We start from the raw sequence: 14,984 nt of genomic DNA on the forward strand, positions 1-14,984 counted from the left end.
ATTTATTTATTCATTTCCCAAATATTCCCTTAAATAAAGGAGCCTCCTCTTTACACTAAACAAAATCTACTGGTTTAACTGCCACTGAAGCTAAAGACTCACTGCTCTTTCACTGTATCTATTGATTTTCCATCACTAGATCAGAGATTTTATTTTTCTATTTTCCACTATTCTTTTTTTTTTAAAGATTTTATTTATTTATCCATGAGAGACACAGAGAGAGAGGCAGAGACACAGGCAGAGGGAGAAGCAGGCTCCATGCAGGGAGCCTGATGCGTGACTCGATCCCAGGACCCCAGGATAACAACCTAAGCCAAAGGCCGTCACTCAACCACTGAACCACCCAGGTGTCCCCCCTTTTTTTTTTTTTTAAGATTTTATTTATTTGAGGGCGCCTAGGTGGCTCAGTCGAATAAGCATCTGCCTTCGGGGTGCTGGGGTCTAGCACCAGCATCAGGCTCCCTGCTCAGCAGGGAGTCTGCTTCTCCCTGTCCTGTTGCCCCTTCCCCTGTTGTGCTCTCAGGCTCTCTCTCTCCCTTCCAAATATGTAAAATATTTTATTTATTTGAGAGAGAGCATAGTGGGGGGAAGGGCAAAGGGAGAGGGACAAGCAGGCACCCCACCCAACAGGCCCATCCCAGCACCCCATGATCACCACCTGAGCCAAAGTCAATTGCTCAACCACCTGAGCCACTCATATGCCCCTTTTTCCCATTACCCTTATAAAATTTAGTAAAATTACAAAATACAGTGAAACTATGGTTTTCCATTTTTTATGTGGGCAGAATCCTTTATTCAAGTGAGCATCTCTCAGAAGGTTACTGTGTAACTGGTTAAAGTTTGCTTCTGCTGTAGCAGGATGTATACGTGTCTATGAGGCGCTCAGGCCCTTCTCCGCTTCCCTTTCTAGCCCTCCACCCAAAAAAGCCCCTGAAGCACCTCCTGGGCTCCAGGAGCACAGTGAGAAAAACAGTGAAAAAAAATAAGGAAAGAAGGAAGGAAAGAAGGGAGGGAAAGAAGGGAGGAAAAGAAGGGAGGGAGGGAGAGGGAGGGAGGGAGGGAGGGAGGGAGGGAGGGAGGGAGGGAGGGAGGAAGGGACGAAGGAAAGAAAGACACTTAAATGCTATAATTGCATAACAGCTCCAAAAGCAAAGAAGGCAATACTACAGAAAGCAAACTGTTACCTGTTTTAGGAAGCATCTTCATATGATTATGTGATGGGAATAATTCCTCTGCTGGTGTTAGAAAGGAGGTTCAGGTGCAAATATATAATGTGTAAAAGCACTAGTGTGGAGAACTGGGCACAGAAGAGCTAAGGACCCCTATGTTATCCATGAGAACGCCCCTGGGGACAGAGGCTTAGAATTCTCCTGCCCAGATCCTTTGAGGACTTTCCTTCCTGGCTCCTCTGTTCCACTGGCATGCTACCCTCAGCATCTTTATGTCCCAATTCTTGCCTAGTCTAAATGTACCCCGCCTTCTGTATGAAGGTCATGGTTTTCTGGTTGCTTCCCCATTTCTATATCTTTAAACACAGCTAAGTTGCGACCCCCAGATTTTTTTTTTTTTTTTTAGATTTTATTTATTTATTCACAAGAAACACAGAGAGAGAGGCAGAGACACAGGCAGAGGGAGAAGCAGGCTCCATGCAAGGAGCCTGATGTGGGACTCGATCCTCGGTCTCCAGGATCACACCCTGCGCTGCAGGCGGCGCTAAACCGCTGCGCCACTGGGGCTGCCCTCCTTCCTGTAATCTATCCTGGTTATCTTAACTCGAGCGCTACATCCACCCTGAAACCTTGTCAGACCCCATCCCCTGCAGAAGGGAGATAACCAGTCTTCCATTTGTACCTGCGCAGCACTATACTCTGAAACAGCACTTACTGTACTTCATGGACACTAACGAATCCATTTACCTGCCTGCCCTCCATTAGACTGGGAGCCTTTTAGGGCAGAGTCTAATGTTACTCACCTTCACATCATCAATACCTAAAATGCTGATGGATTCGTTAATTAATTGATTCATTAAAAATATTTATTGAAAAAAATATTTATTGAAAGTCCAGTATGCTCGAGGTACTGAGAATATAGTGCCAAACAAACATAGACATGGCCTCTGTCCTCAAAAAGCTTGTGATCTATCTGGAAAGAGATACAAACCATCAATAACCATAAAAGTAGACCAATGATAAGGTAGGTACAGTGGGAGAGCACAGAAGGAGCATCTACTCTTATTTGGAGGTAGCAGAGAGGACTTCTAAGAGTAATGTCCTGGTTGATGCCCCAGATGAGAAGGAATTAGTCATAAATGAAATCTGAGGGAGCAGGTGGCAGCTCCCGTGACCACCACTAAGGCAGTACCACTACCACCATGGGCCCCACACCATATGGTCACCCCAGTGAGCAGATGCCCTCAAAGCAGCCCTACTCAAGTAATGCATTAGAAATGGGTGCTCCAGGGACACCTGGCTGGCTCAGTCAGTGGAGCATGTGACTCCTGATCTCAAGATTGTGAGTTCAAGCTCCACATTGGGTGTGGAGATTGCTTAAAAATAAAATCAGAGAAAGAGAGAAAGAGAGAAAGAGAAAGAGAAAGAGAAGAAAGAGAAAGAGAAAGAGAGAAAGAGAAAGAAAAAGAAAAGAAAGAGAAGAAAAAAAGAAAAAAGAAAGAAGAAAGAAAGAAAGAAAGAAGAAAGAAAGAAAGAAAGAAAGAAAGAAAGAAAGAAAGAAAGAAGGAAGAAAGAAAAAGAAAATGGGAAACTTTGGGGAAGAAAGAAAGAAAGAAAGAAAGAAAGAAAGAAAGAAAGAAAGAAAAAGAAAAAGAAAGAAAATGGGAAACTTTGGGGGGGTCATAGATATGCTCATTATCTTTTTTTTTTTAATTTTTATTTATTTATGATAGTCACAGAGAGAGAGAGAGAGAGAGGCAGAGACACAGGCAGAGGGAGAAGCAGGCTCCACGCACCGGGAGCCCGACGTGGGATTCGATCTTGGGTCTCCAGGATCTCGCCCTGGGCCAAAGGCAGGCGCCAAACCGCTGCGCCACCCAGGGATCCCGATAAGTTCATTATCTTGATTGCGATGATGGTTTCAAATATGTATGTCAGAGTTTAACAACTTACACACTTGCACTTTTGTGTATGTCAGTTATACCTCAATAACGCTGTTAAAAATAGCAATGAACTAAAACCAAATCAAAGGTTTATTTAAAAGTAAATCAGTGGGGATCCCTGGGTGGCGCAGCGGTTTGGCGCCTGCCTTTGGCCCAGGGCGCGATCCTGGAGACCCAGGATCGAATCCCACGTCAGGCTCCCGGTGCATGGAGCCTGCTTCTCCCTCTGCCTGTGTCTCTGCCTCTCTCTCTCTCTCTCTGTGATTATCCTAAATAAATAAATAAAATATTTAAAAAAAAAAAAAAAAGTAAATCAGTGGCAGCCCGGGTGGCCCAGTGGTTTAGCGCCCTCTTCAGCCCAGGGCCTGATCCTGGAGACCCAGTATCGAGTCCCACATCGGGCTCCCTGCAGGGACATGGGACTCCCTCTCTGTGCCTGTGTCTTCTCCCCCTGCCTGTGTCTGTGCCTCTCTGTGTCTCTCATGAATAAATAAATAAAATATTTTTTTAAAGTAAATCATTATTAAAAAAATAAATAAAAATTAAATAATAAGAATAAATCATTATCAAGTAGAGTTTATCCCAGAAATGCAAGAATGATTCAGTAACAGGTAATCTAAAATTGTAATTTATCACATTAATGGACTCAATGAGAAAACCATAGGATTATCAAGTAGAGGCCCCTCCACCCCTAAAAAAAAAAACCTTTTTGTAAAAATCAATATTATTTATAATAATTCAATTTTTTTCCTTTTTTTTAGAGAGGGAGAAAGAAAGAGGGAGTGCATGTGCACTTGAGCATAAGCAGGGGAGCGGTCAAAAGAGGGGGAAGGGGCAGAAGGAAAGAGAGAATCTTAAGCAGGCTTCCACACCCATCACCAAGCCCAGTGCGGGGCTTGATCTCAAGAAACTGAGATCATGAGCTGAAATCAAGGGTCCAACGCTTAACCAACGGAACCACCCAGGCGCCCCTGACCTTTCGATTTCTGAACCACCTTGTCTTCATGATCTTTCCTCATTCCAGCAATCATAACCTAAACCTTGACATCACCAAAAAACTGTCATCTTAGAAATCTCAAACCTAGTTCTCCAATGACTGACCATCTTACCTTCCAGTGTACTTGCTTGACCTCAATAGTTTATCTCCCTCATGGTCACCTCTAATCCATGGGGTCCTACTATTTCCCCAGAATCCAACAGTGTCCACCCATTCCTCCAAGAATCGAAGTTGTTTCAGTGAGAAGCAGTAATGAAAGAGTGCGGTGCCCTAAGAACACTTACTACTGTTGTTTGGTCACTGTCTCTAGGTCTTTTCAGTGGACAAAGCTATGTATACATAGTGTGCATACTGGTACCTCCAGGTGAAATTTGGAACTATAGAACTATAGAAAATCTGTGTTTTCTTTTCCATCAAAAATAATGGTTCTCAGGCAGCCTGGGTGGCTCAACGGTTTAGCGCCGCCTTCAGCCCAGGGCGTGATCCTGGAGACCTGGGATAGAGTCCCACGTCGGGCTCCCTGCATGGAGCCTGCTTCTCCCTCTGCTTGTGTCTCTGTGCCTGTGTGTGTGTGTGTGTGTGTGTGTGTGTGTCTCATGAATAAATAAATAAAATCTTAAAAAAAAAATAATGGTTCTTAGGGCATCTGGCTAACTCAGTGAGTAGAGCACGTGACTCTTGATCCCCAGGCCATAGTTTGATCCCAACATTGGGTGTAGAGTTCAGTTTAAAAAAAAAAAAAATCAAATTTGTGGAAATATTAGACAAGCATTTTGAAAATGTCTGTGAACTGGATTTAATTTTCCACATAGACAAGGTTCACAGTATTCTTTTTTTAATTTATTTTTTATTTTTAAATTATTTTTATTATTTTTTAATTTAATTTAATTTTTTTTATTTTTTAGGTTCACAGTATTCTTGCAGAAATGGTGATAGGGAATGGCTACTAGAAAACAACATGAATGGCGATTGTTATGCAAATTTTAATTTATTTCTATCACAGAGAAAGGGAGCACAAGCAGGGGGAGGGACAGAGAGAGGGAGAAGCAGGCTCCCCATTGAGCAGGGAGTCCAACCTGTATTTTGATCCCAGGACCTGGGACTCATGACCTGTGTCAAAGGCAGACGCTTAACCCACTGAGCCACCCAGGCACCCTGGATTCTTCACAGATTAATGCAAAATATAAACTGAGAAATCTGAGGCTGATTAGCAAGAGCTTTCAGCCCATGCTGTATCAGCTGTAAAGAATATAAGTCTTTCAAAAAAAAAAAAAAGAGAGAGAGAGAGAGAGAATATGAATCTTCCTGAGATCCCAAGAAATATTAACATTGGTGACATCAATATAAAAGTGCCCAACCTGAACTCTTTTTTGTTTGTTAATTTATTTATTTGTAGTTTTTTTTTAAGATTTTTATTTATTTATTCATGAGAGACAGAGAGAGAGACAGAGAGGCAGAGACACAGGCAGAGGGAGAAGCAGGCTCCATGCCGGGAGCCCGATGTGGGATTCGATCCCGGGTCTCCAGGATCGCGCCCTGGGCCAAAGGCAGGCGCCAAACCGCTGTGCCACCCAGGGATCCCCCCCGTAGTTTACTTTAAAGTAATCCCCACATCCAATGTGGGGCTCAAACCCACAACCTCAAGATCAGGAGTCACACATTTAACTGTCAGCCAGGTGCCCCAAACCTGCACTCTTATTCTCTTATTTTTTTTTTAATATTTATTTATTTGAGAGAAGAGAGCACAAGCAGCAGGAAGGGCAGAAGGAGAAGCAGGCTGCCCACTGAACAGGGAATCCCTCCTGGGACTCAATGCCAAGACCCAGGAAATTATGGCCCAAGCTGAAGGCAAATGCTTAACTGACTGAGCCACTCAGGTGCCCACCTGCACTCTTATTTATTTTTAAGATTTTTATTTATTTATTCATGAGAGATAGAGAGAGTGAGAGAGACACACACACACACAGAGAGAGGCAGAGACACAGGCAGAGGGAGAAGCAGGCTCCATGCAGGGAGCCTGACACAGGACTGGATCCCAGGTTTCCAGGATCAGGCCCTGGGCCAAAGGTGGCGCTAAACCCACTGAGCCACCCGGGCTGCCCTTAAATAAAAAATTAAAAGGGCTACTCCCAGGTAAGATCGAGGGGGGAAAGTCATCTAAGTTTACATGCATGTTACCAAAAACAGAGGAGGGGAGTCTTAACTTTTGCTCTTGGATTTAAGTCAAGGTACTGTATAGGAGGTGTGTCAAGTCAGAATGCAAGTTCAGTATTGCTTTTCTTTCTTAGTGATTTTGAAGAAATTGAGTCCTTCCAGTGTGATATTGCTCTTTCTTTCCTGAACTGCATTCCTCTGCCACCTAAGGCATGCCTCTACGTACTGGCTATTACAGTATTTCAAAAAGTGCTTGACGGGACTCCTGGTGGCTCAGCAGTTGGGCATCTGCCTTCCACTCAGGGCATGATCCTAGATCTTGGGATCGAGTCCCATGTTGGGCTCCCTGCATGGAGCCTGCTTCTCCCTCTGCCTGTGTCTCGGCCTCTCTCTCTCTGTGTGTCTCTTATGAATAAAGTCTGTAAAAAACAAACAAAAAGTGCTTGAGACATTTCTTTAAATTATGTACGATCCAAAATGTTGGTGTTTTGTATGGCTCACAAGTGCAGCCTTTCATAATTCTTTCCGTTATTTGTCACAATTGTTATTTATTTATTTAGTTTAAAAGATTTTATTTATTTATTTGAGAGAGAGAGCACAGCACAAGAGGGGCAGAAGCAGACTCCCCACTGAGCAGAGAGCCTGATGCAATATGGGCTTGATCCCAGGACCCTGGGATCATGACCTGAGCTGAAGGCAGGTGTTTAACCTCCTGAGCCACCCAGGTACCCCTGTCACAATTGTTATTTAAAGAACAAATATGGGCAGACCTGCGTGGCTCAGCAGTTGTGATCCTGGAGTCCTGGGATCTAGCCCCACGTTGGGCTCCCTGCATGGAGCCTGCTTCTCCCTCTGCCTGTGTCTCTGCCTCTCTCTGGGTCTCTCATGAATAAATAAATAAAATTTTTAAAAAATTAAATTAATTAATTAAATCTTTAAAATAAAATGGATTTTAAAAATTAAAAAAAATCATAGTTCTTCAGGGCACAGAAATGAGAGAATATTTCATAGTTACTCATTTGCTTTATCCCTCATTATACATGAAATAGGCTAAGAATAAACAGTAATACTAACTCCACCAATTGTGATTACTGGAAAGAGTTTTTTTTTTCAAATGGTATCCTCATTCTCCTCCCAATTTTTTTATGGTTATAGTATCTACATTGTCAGATCATATGGCCATTATGTGATACATTTTCTCTTTTAATCTTCATCTAGTCTCAGTTCTGTAAGTAGCTAATATTACCTAATATTACGTTTACTCAGAGCACTTCTGTTGATGTCTCTCCAAACAGTTGGTTGTCTGAAGTCCATTCTCCAGTGGATTTCTTGGAAGGGCTCATGGGAACAATATTCCCTGAGTTCCTGCATATTGATAACAATTTGTCTGTGTACATTATAGTTGATGGTTAGTTTGCTTTGGCTCACATGTCCTTTTCTTAAATGTTTAAAAAACATTAACTTCATTTCCTTCTTGCATGAAGCACTGCCGTCAGAAAATCTGGCAAGTTCTAATTTGTCCCTTATGAGTCTATGCTCTTTTTGTCTGGCTAAAGGATTTTTTTTCTTTAAAGTCTAGAGGCGGGATCCCTGGGTGGTGCAGCGGTTTAGCGCCTGCCTTTGGCCCGGGGCGTGATCCTGGAGACCCGGGATCGAATCCCACGTCGGGCTCCCGGTGCATGGAGCCTGCTTTTCCCTCTGCCTATGTCTCTGCTTCTCTCTCTCTCTCTGTGACTATCATAAATAAATTTAAAAAATAAATAAATAAAGTCTAGAGGCACCTGGGTGGCTCACTCAGTTAAGTGGCTGGCTGATTTCAGCTTAGGTCATGATCGGTCCTGAGATCCAGTCCCGTGTTGGGCTCTGTGCCAGGTCGGTGGAGCCTGCTTATGATTCTCTCTCTCCCTTTCCCTCTGCACTCCACCCCTACTTGCACCTGCCCTCTTGGAAAAAAAAAAGTCTAATAAATTTATTAGAATATGTCTTGCTCTTGGTCATTGTAGGTCACTATTTTAGGTACCTTCTATATTCTTTTCTTCTTGTCAATTTTTAAAAAGATTTTATTTATTTATTCATGAGATCTACACAGAAGGAGGCAGAGAGAGAAGCAGGCTCCCTGTGGGGAGCCTGATGTGGGACTCCATCCCAGGACCCCAGGATAATGCTCAGCCGAAGGTAGACGCTCAGACACTGAGCCACTCAGGTGTCCCAACGATTTTGTTTTTTTGTCAAACAACTTGAGGCAACAACTTTAGTATAATTTTTTTTCTTAAAAAAAATTTTTTTTCTTTTTAGAGAGGGAGAGCGTGAGCATGTAAGTATGAGTAGGGGGGAGGGCAGAGGGAGAGAGAGAGACTCTTAAGCAGGCTCCACACCCAGTGTGGAATCCCACACAGGGCCCCATCTCACAACCCTGAGGTCATGACCTGAGCTGAAATCAAGAGTCCGACACTTACCTGACTGAGCCACCCAGGTGCCCCCAACTTAAGTATAATTTAATTCAACAGGAAATACCATGCTTGGAGGGAAAACAGAGGGGAGGAACCCTTAAATTAAACCTAAACGTTTTATCCAAGGTACAGCATGAACATTTCCAGATGGACAGAATAAGTTCGTATCAATGAAAGAAAGTCATGAGCCCAAAGTTTCTCTTTGAGACATCAAATTTCCACTTCGTCTCCATTTCTCAAGGCTCAGGAACAATGCTTGCCCTTACTCAGGGCCACGCAGCCAGTGATGACAGTGCGTGGTCACCTCAGAATACGCAAACTTCAATGGTGCTGAGCTGCAGCTTGCTCTGGGGGTCTGCGTAGTTGACCGGAAGCATCAGAATACTTGTTAGCTGGTTTAAAGGGTGGAGGAGCGGGATCCCTGGGTGGCTCAGCGGTTTAGCATCTGCCTTCGGCCTAGGGCATGATCCTGGAGTCCCAGGATCGAGTCCCACATCAGGCTCCCTGCATGGAGCCTGCTTCTCCCACTGCCTGTGTCTCTGCCTCTCTTCCTCTCTCCCTCTCTATGTCTCTCATGAATAAATAAAATCTTAAAAAAAAAAAAAAAAGGGTGGAGGAGCATCAACCCTGAAGTTGCCCTGTGAGAAGCAAGCATCTGTTTCAGGTTCTGCCTGCCAGCTACTGCGCCACCATTGCACGGTGCACCAAGTTTGGATCCTTAATGGCAGTGGCTGGGCAGCTTTCCCCAGGGGTCTCGGGCTGAAATCAAAGGGCACCACTTTATTCTCGCTCTTGCCTTCCATGCTGATCCCCTGCCTAAAGCTGGCGGCAGACGCTGCCTTCTTCTTCCTGCTGCTATAATCTCCAGCGCCCCTGCCCTTGTGGGAAGGACGGCTGGCGTCTCCTCGCTGTCCCGGGCCATTCTGGAGTGGAAGTGGTGGCCGCAATTGCAATTTGAGCCACTTTCCTACCCTCAATATATTCTTTTAACATGTAGTTTTGAAAAATTTTTTAAAGATTTTATTTATTCATTCATGAGAGACACACACAGAGAGAGAGAGACAGAGGCAGAGACACAGGCAGAGGGAGAAGCAGGCTCCATGCAGGGAGCCCGACATGGGACTCGATCCTGGATCTCCAGGATCACACACTGGGCTGAAGGTGGCGCTAAATCGCTGAGCCACCCGGGCTGCCCCTGATATGTGTTAGTCTTTTATTTCCCATATCACTTTCTTAGTGTCCTTTAGTTCATTTCACCATATCTGTAATTCTTGTCCTCGACCCTTCTTGTGCTTTATTATTTTTTTTTCACGTTGTGATGATATGTGTACTTGTCTATTATCTGTTTCTCACTAGACTGTAAGTACCATAAGAGCTAAGGAATAGTACCTGGCAATATAGTAGGGGATACAATAAATATTTGTTGAGGAAAAAATGTTTCGGAGAAAGCAGCATATTTGGAGACTGAGAGAAAAGAGTCAGTTTGTGACAAATACATAAAATGGGAATCATAAATACATACACAAATATATACATAAAATACATAAAAGGGTTGCCTGGGTGGCTCAGCTAGTTACGTGTCTGCTTTGGCTCAGTTCATGATCTCAGAATCCTGGGATAGAGCCCTGCATTGGGCTTCCTGCTCCACAGGGGATCTGCTTCTCCCTCTCCCTCTGTTACTCCCCCTACTTGTGCTCTCTTTCTCTTTGTCAAATAAATAAATAAAATCTTAAAAAAAAAAAAAAAAAAAGAACTGGGATGCCTGGCTGGCTTAGCAGTTGAGTGTCTGCCTTTGGCTCAGGGCGTGATCCTGGAGTCCTGGGATGGAGTCCCACATCGGGCTCCCTGCAGGGAACCTGCTTCTACCTCTGCCTGTGTCTCTGCTTCTCTCTCTGTCTGTCTCTCATTCATAAATAAATAAATAAATAAATAAATAAATAAATAAATAAATACTTTAAATTTTTTTTAAATTAAAAATAATAAAAACTTAAAATGAGGAAGCCTTGGTGGCTCAGTGGTTGAGTGTCTGCCTTAGTCTTGGGACGTGATCCTGGGTTCCCCAGATCGAGTTCCACATAGGGTTCCCTACAGGGAGCCTGCTTCTCCCTCTGCTATGTCTCTGCCTCTCCCTCCCTGTGTCTCATGAAAATAAATAAAATCTTTTTTTTTTTAAAGATTTTATTTATGCATTCATGAGAGACACACAGAGAGAGGCAGAGACATAGGGAGAGGGAGAAGGAGGCTCCCTGCGGGGAGCCCAATGTGGGGCCCGATCCTGTGATCCTAGGACCATGCTCTGAGCTGAAGGCAGACGCTCAACCACTGAGCCACCCAGGAGTCCCAAATAAATAAAATCTTAAAAAAATAAAATAAAATCTTAAAATGAAGAAGAAGAAGAAAAAATGGTAAGAAATAAACCTGAAGGGATCCCTGGGTGGCGCAGCGGTTTAGCGCCTGCCTTTGGCCCAGGGCGCGATCCTGGAGACCCGGAATCGAATCCCACGTCGGGCTCCCAGTGCATGGAGCCTGCTTCTCCCTCTGCCTATGTCTCTGCCTCTCTCTCTCTCTCTCTCTCTCTATCATAAATAAATAAAAATTAAAAAAAAAAAAAGAAATAAACCTGAAGGATTAGGCCAGTCAGTGCACGGCTTTGTAAAGCAGTTAAGGAGTTTGTACTTTACCTTGAGTGCAATAAAAACCCTTTAAAAGTTTTTAAGGGACCAAGGGACTGACCTGATAAAATTTTTCTCTTTCTTTCTTTCTTTCTTTCTTTCTTTCTTTCTTTCTTTCTTTCTTTCTTTCTCTTTCTTTCTTTCTTTCTTTCTTTCTTTCTTTCTTTCTTTCTTTCTTCTTTCTTCCTTCCTTCCTTCCTTCCTTCCTTCCTTCCTTCCTTCCTTCCTTCCTTTTCTTCTTTTCCTTCAGCACCGCAAATTGTCTACAGAGAATGGATTGTGGGATATAAAACTAGAGATGGGATTAGAATCAATGGCAATAATCTAGCATTTGAATAATGATAGATAAAAAATTAAATTACAATGATCTGATTTTCAGGGGATTCCTGGGTAGCTCAGTGGTTTAGAGCCTGCCTTCTTCCCAGGGAGTGATCCTGGAGTCCTGGGATTGAGTCCTGCATTGGACTCCCTGCATGAAGCCTGCTTCTCCCTCTAGCTGTGTCTCTGCCTCTCTCTCTCTCTCTCTGTCTCTCATGAATAAATAAAATCTTAAAAAAAAACCCCAATGATCTGATTTTCAGATAACTCGCACAGTGGAAAATATAATCAGAAGCCAAAAGGTATTAGTATGGCCAGAAAAATGATGACTCTGAAAAAGATAAGTATAAATGATAAATGAAAACTCATTCATTCAGGCCCCAATTCGTAACTAATGAACAAGTATAGTCTATTTTAACAATAACTTGTGGAAAGACAAATCAACAGTAACACTATACGAAGTGACACTGTGATGAAAGGAAGAATATTAATTTACTCCTTTTAAAAACAAAAATATTGGGGTGGTTCAGTCAGTTGGGCATTCAACTCTTGGTTTACTTTTGTTTTTAAAGATTTTATTTATTTTTTCATGAGAGACACACAGAGAGGCAGAAACATAGGCAGAGAGAAATGAAAGCTCTATGCACAGAGATCAATGTGAAACTCAATCCTGGGACTCCAGGATCACACCCTGAACCAAAGGTAGACACTCACCTACTGAGCCACCCAGGCATCCCTCCCAACTCTTGACTTATGCTCAGGTCATGATCTCAGGGTCATGAGATCAAGCCCTGCATTGGGCTCCATTGTCAGCGCAGAGTCTGCTTAAGATTCTCTCCATTTCTCTTTGTCCCTTCCCCCAGTCATGTGCTAAATAAATCAATAAATAAATAGTCTTTATAAAATAAAAACATAAAAACAAAAGGATTTGCTTAAAAAATTTACATTGAGATATAATTAACATATTATATAGTTAATCCATTTAAAGTGTACAGTTTGGGGGCCCTGGTGGCTCAGTCAATTAAGCATCTGCCTTCAGTTCAGGTCATGATCCCAGGATCCTGGGATCGTGCTCTGCATTGGGCTCCCTACTCAGTGGGAGCCTGCTTCTCTTTCTCCTTCTCTTTTGGCTCTCTCTCACTCTGTCTCTCTCTCTCAAATAAATAAATAAGATGTTTTTAAAAATAAATTGTACAAAAAAAATAAAAATAAAAATAAATTGTACAATTCAATGGTTTTTAGTAGATTAACAGATATGGTGCAACCATCAGAATAGTCAAATTTAGAACATTTTCATCAGCTCAAAAAGAAACCCCAAGGGGGAAAAAATAGAAATCCTGTGCCCATTGGCTATCACCCTCTATCACCCCATCGCCCCTCTCCCTAAGCCCTAAGCAACCACAAATCTACTTTCCATCTCTATAGATTGCCCTTTTCTGAACTTTCATAATAATGGAATTATATAATACTTGCACCGTTTGACTAGCTTCTTTGTTTAGCATCATGTTTTCACTTTTTTTGGGGAGGGTGGGGGAAAGAGAGAGAAAGTGCTCGATTAGAGGGAGCAAAGAGGAAAGAGGGAGAGAATCTTAAGTTGGCTCTGTGCTGAACCCCTGAGTTGGGCTCCATCTCACAATCTGAGATCATGACCTGAGCAGAAACCAAGAGTTGAACACCTAACTGACTGAGCCACCCAGGTGCCCCAGTACTCTGTTCTTTTAATGGGCAAATAATATTCAATTGTCTGGATAGACAACATTTTGTTTATCTGTTTTTCTGTTGATGAACATTTGGGATGTTTCCATTGTAGGGGAGACAAACTTTACCTCTACATCTTAGGTTCTCAGCTGGAGCTCTTTGACAACAACAACAACAAAAATAGATTAACAAGATAAAAGAGACAAGGTCATTAACACGCAGCACCCATCAGAGGGGAGAAACCTCAATGAAGAATAACTCAAAGTGGTGGCTTAGAACTCTGGCTAATATGGTATCTTCAACAAAGAGCAATAAATGTATGGAAAAATGACAGGACAAAGGAAAAGAGTTTTAGGCTTCTAAGGGCAGCAAACTATGGGAAGGTAAACATATGGGAGGAAACTAAGGGAGTAAGATTTGTTTGCAGATTTCTCTGATGCCATCTCTGGGCTGATAAGAGTCTAGCCAGTAAAGAATTTGTATTCTGCCTTTAGGAAGAAAAAGAGGGTAGAGAGGGAGCTTTTTATGTGTTTGCTGCTTATTAATTGCCTTTAGTTCAAAATAATTTTATGTCAAAGGGGCATATTTGGGGGTGACATTCAGGTTTTCTTCACTGTCTTTTGGCTATTATGAATAATGCTGTTATAAACATACAAGTTTCTTTTTTTAATTTTTATTTATTTATGATAGTCACAGAGAGAGAGAGAGAGAGAGAGAGAGGCAGAGACACAGGCAGAGGGAGAAGCAGGCTCCATGCACCGGGAGCCCGAGTGGGATTCGATACCGGGACTCCAGGATCGCGCCCTGGGCCAAAGGCAGGCGCCAAACCGCTGCGCCACCCAGGGATCCCAACATACAAGTTTTTGTGGAGACATATGTTTTCATTTCTCTTGGGTATATAATTAAGAATGGAATTACTGGGATCCCTGGGTGGCGCACGGGTTAGCGCCTGTCTTTGGCCCAGGGCGCGATCCTGGAGACCCGGGATCGAATCCCACGTCAGGCTCCCGGTGCGTGGAACCTGCTTCTCCCTCTGCCTGTGTCTCTGCCTCTCTTTCTCTCTCTCTGTGTGACTATCATAAATAAATAAAAAAATTAAAAAAAAAAAAAAGAATGGAATTACTGGGTCGTTTTATATACTCTTTGTTTCCATTAATGGATCTTCAGGATGTGCTAAATGATAGTCCCACATGTAATCTCATATTCAATCCTGGGCTACACATTTTTTTTAAAGATTTTATTTATGTATTCATGAGAGACACACACACACAGAGGCAGAGACACAGGCAGAGGGAGAAGCAGGCTCCATGCAGGAGCCCAATGCGGGACTTGATCGCGGGTCTGCCAGGATCATGCCCTGGGCCGAAGGCTACACATTTTGACAACTGGACCATGTGCAGCTAAGAGACATGAGTGCAATAAAAGGTTTGTTAACCAAGTCACTTGAAAAATAAGGGGAGGATGTAGAGACATTTTGCTGGAGAAAAGAAAACTAAAGGGGAAAAGAGAGACATAAAGATCTGAAGAGTTGTTATATAGAAAGGGGATTAACCAGAAGGTAAAATTAAGCATACTCGGAAGAA

Source organism: Canis aureus, chromosome 11, assembly GCF_053574225.1.
Source record: "Canis aureus isolate CA01 chromosome 11, VMU_Caureus_v.1.0, whole genome shotgun sequence".
Classification (NCBI taxonomy): Eukaryota; Metazoa; Chordata; class Mammalia; order Carnivora; family Canidae; genus Canis; species Canis aureus.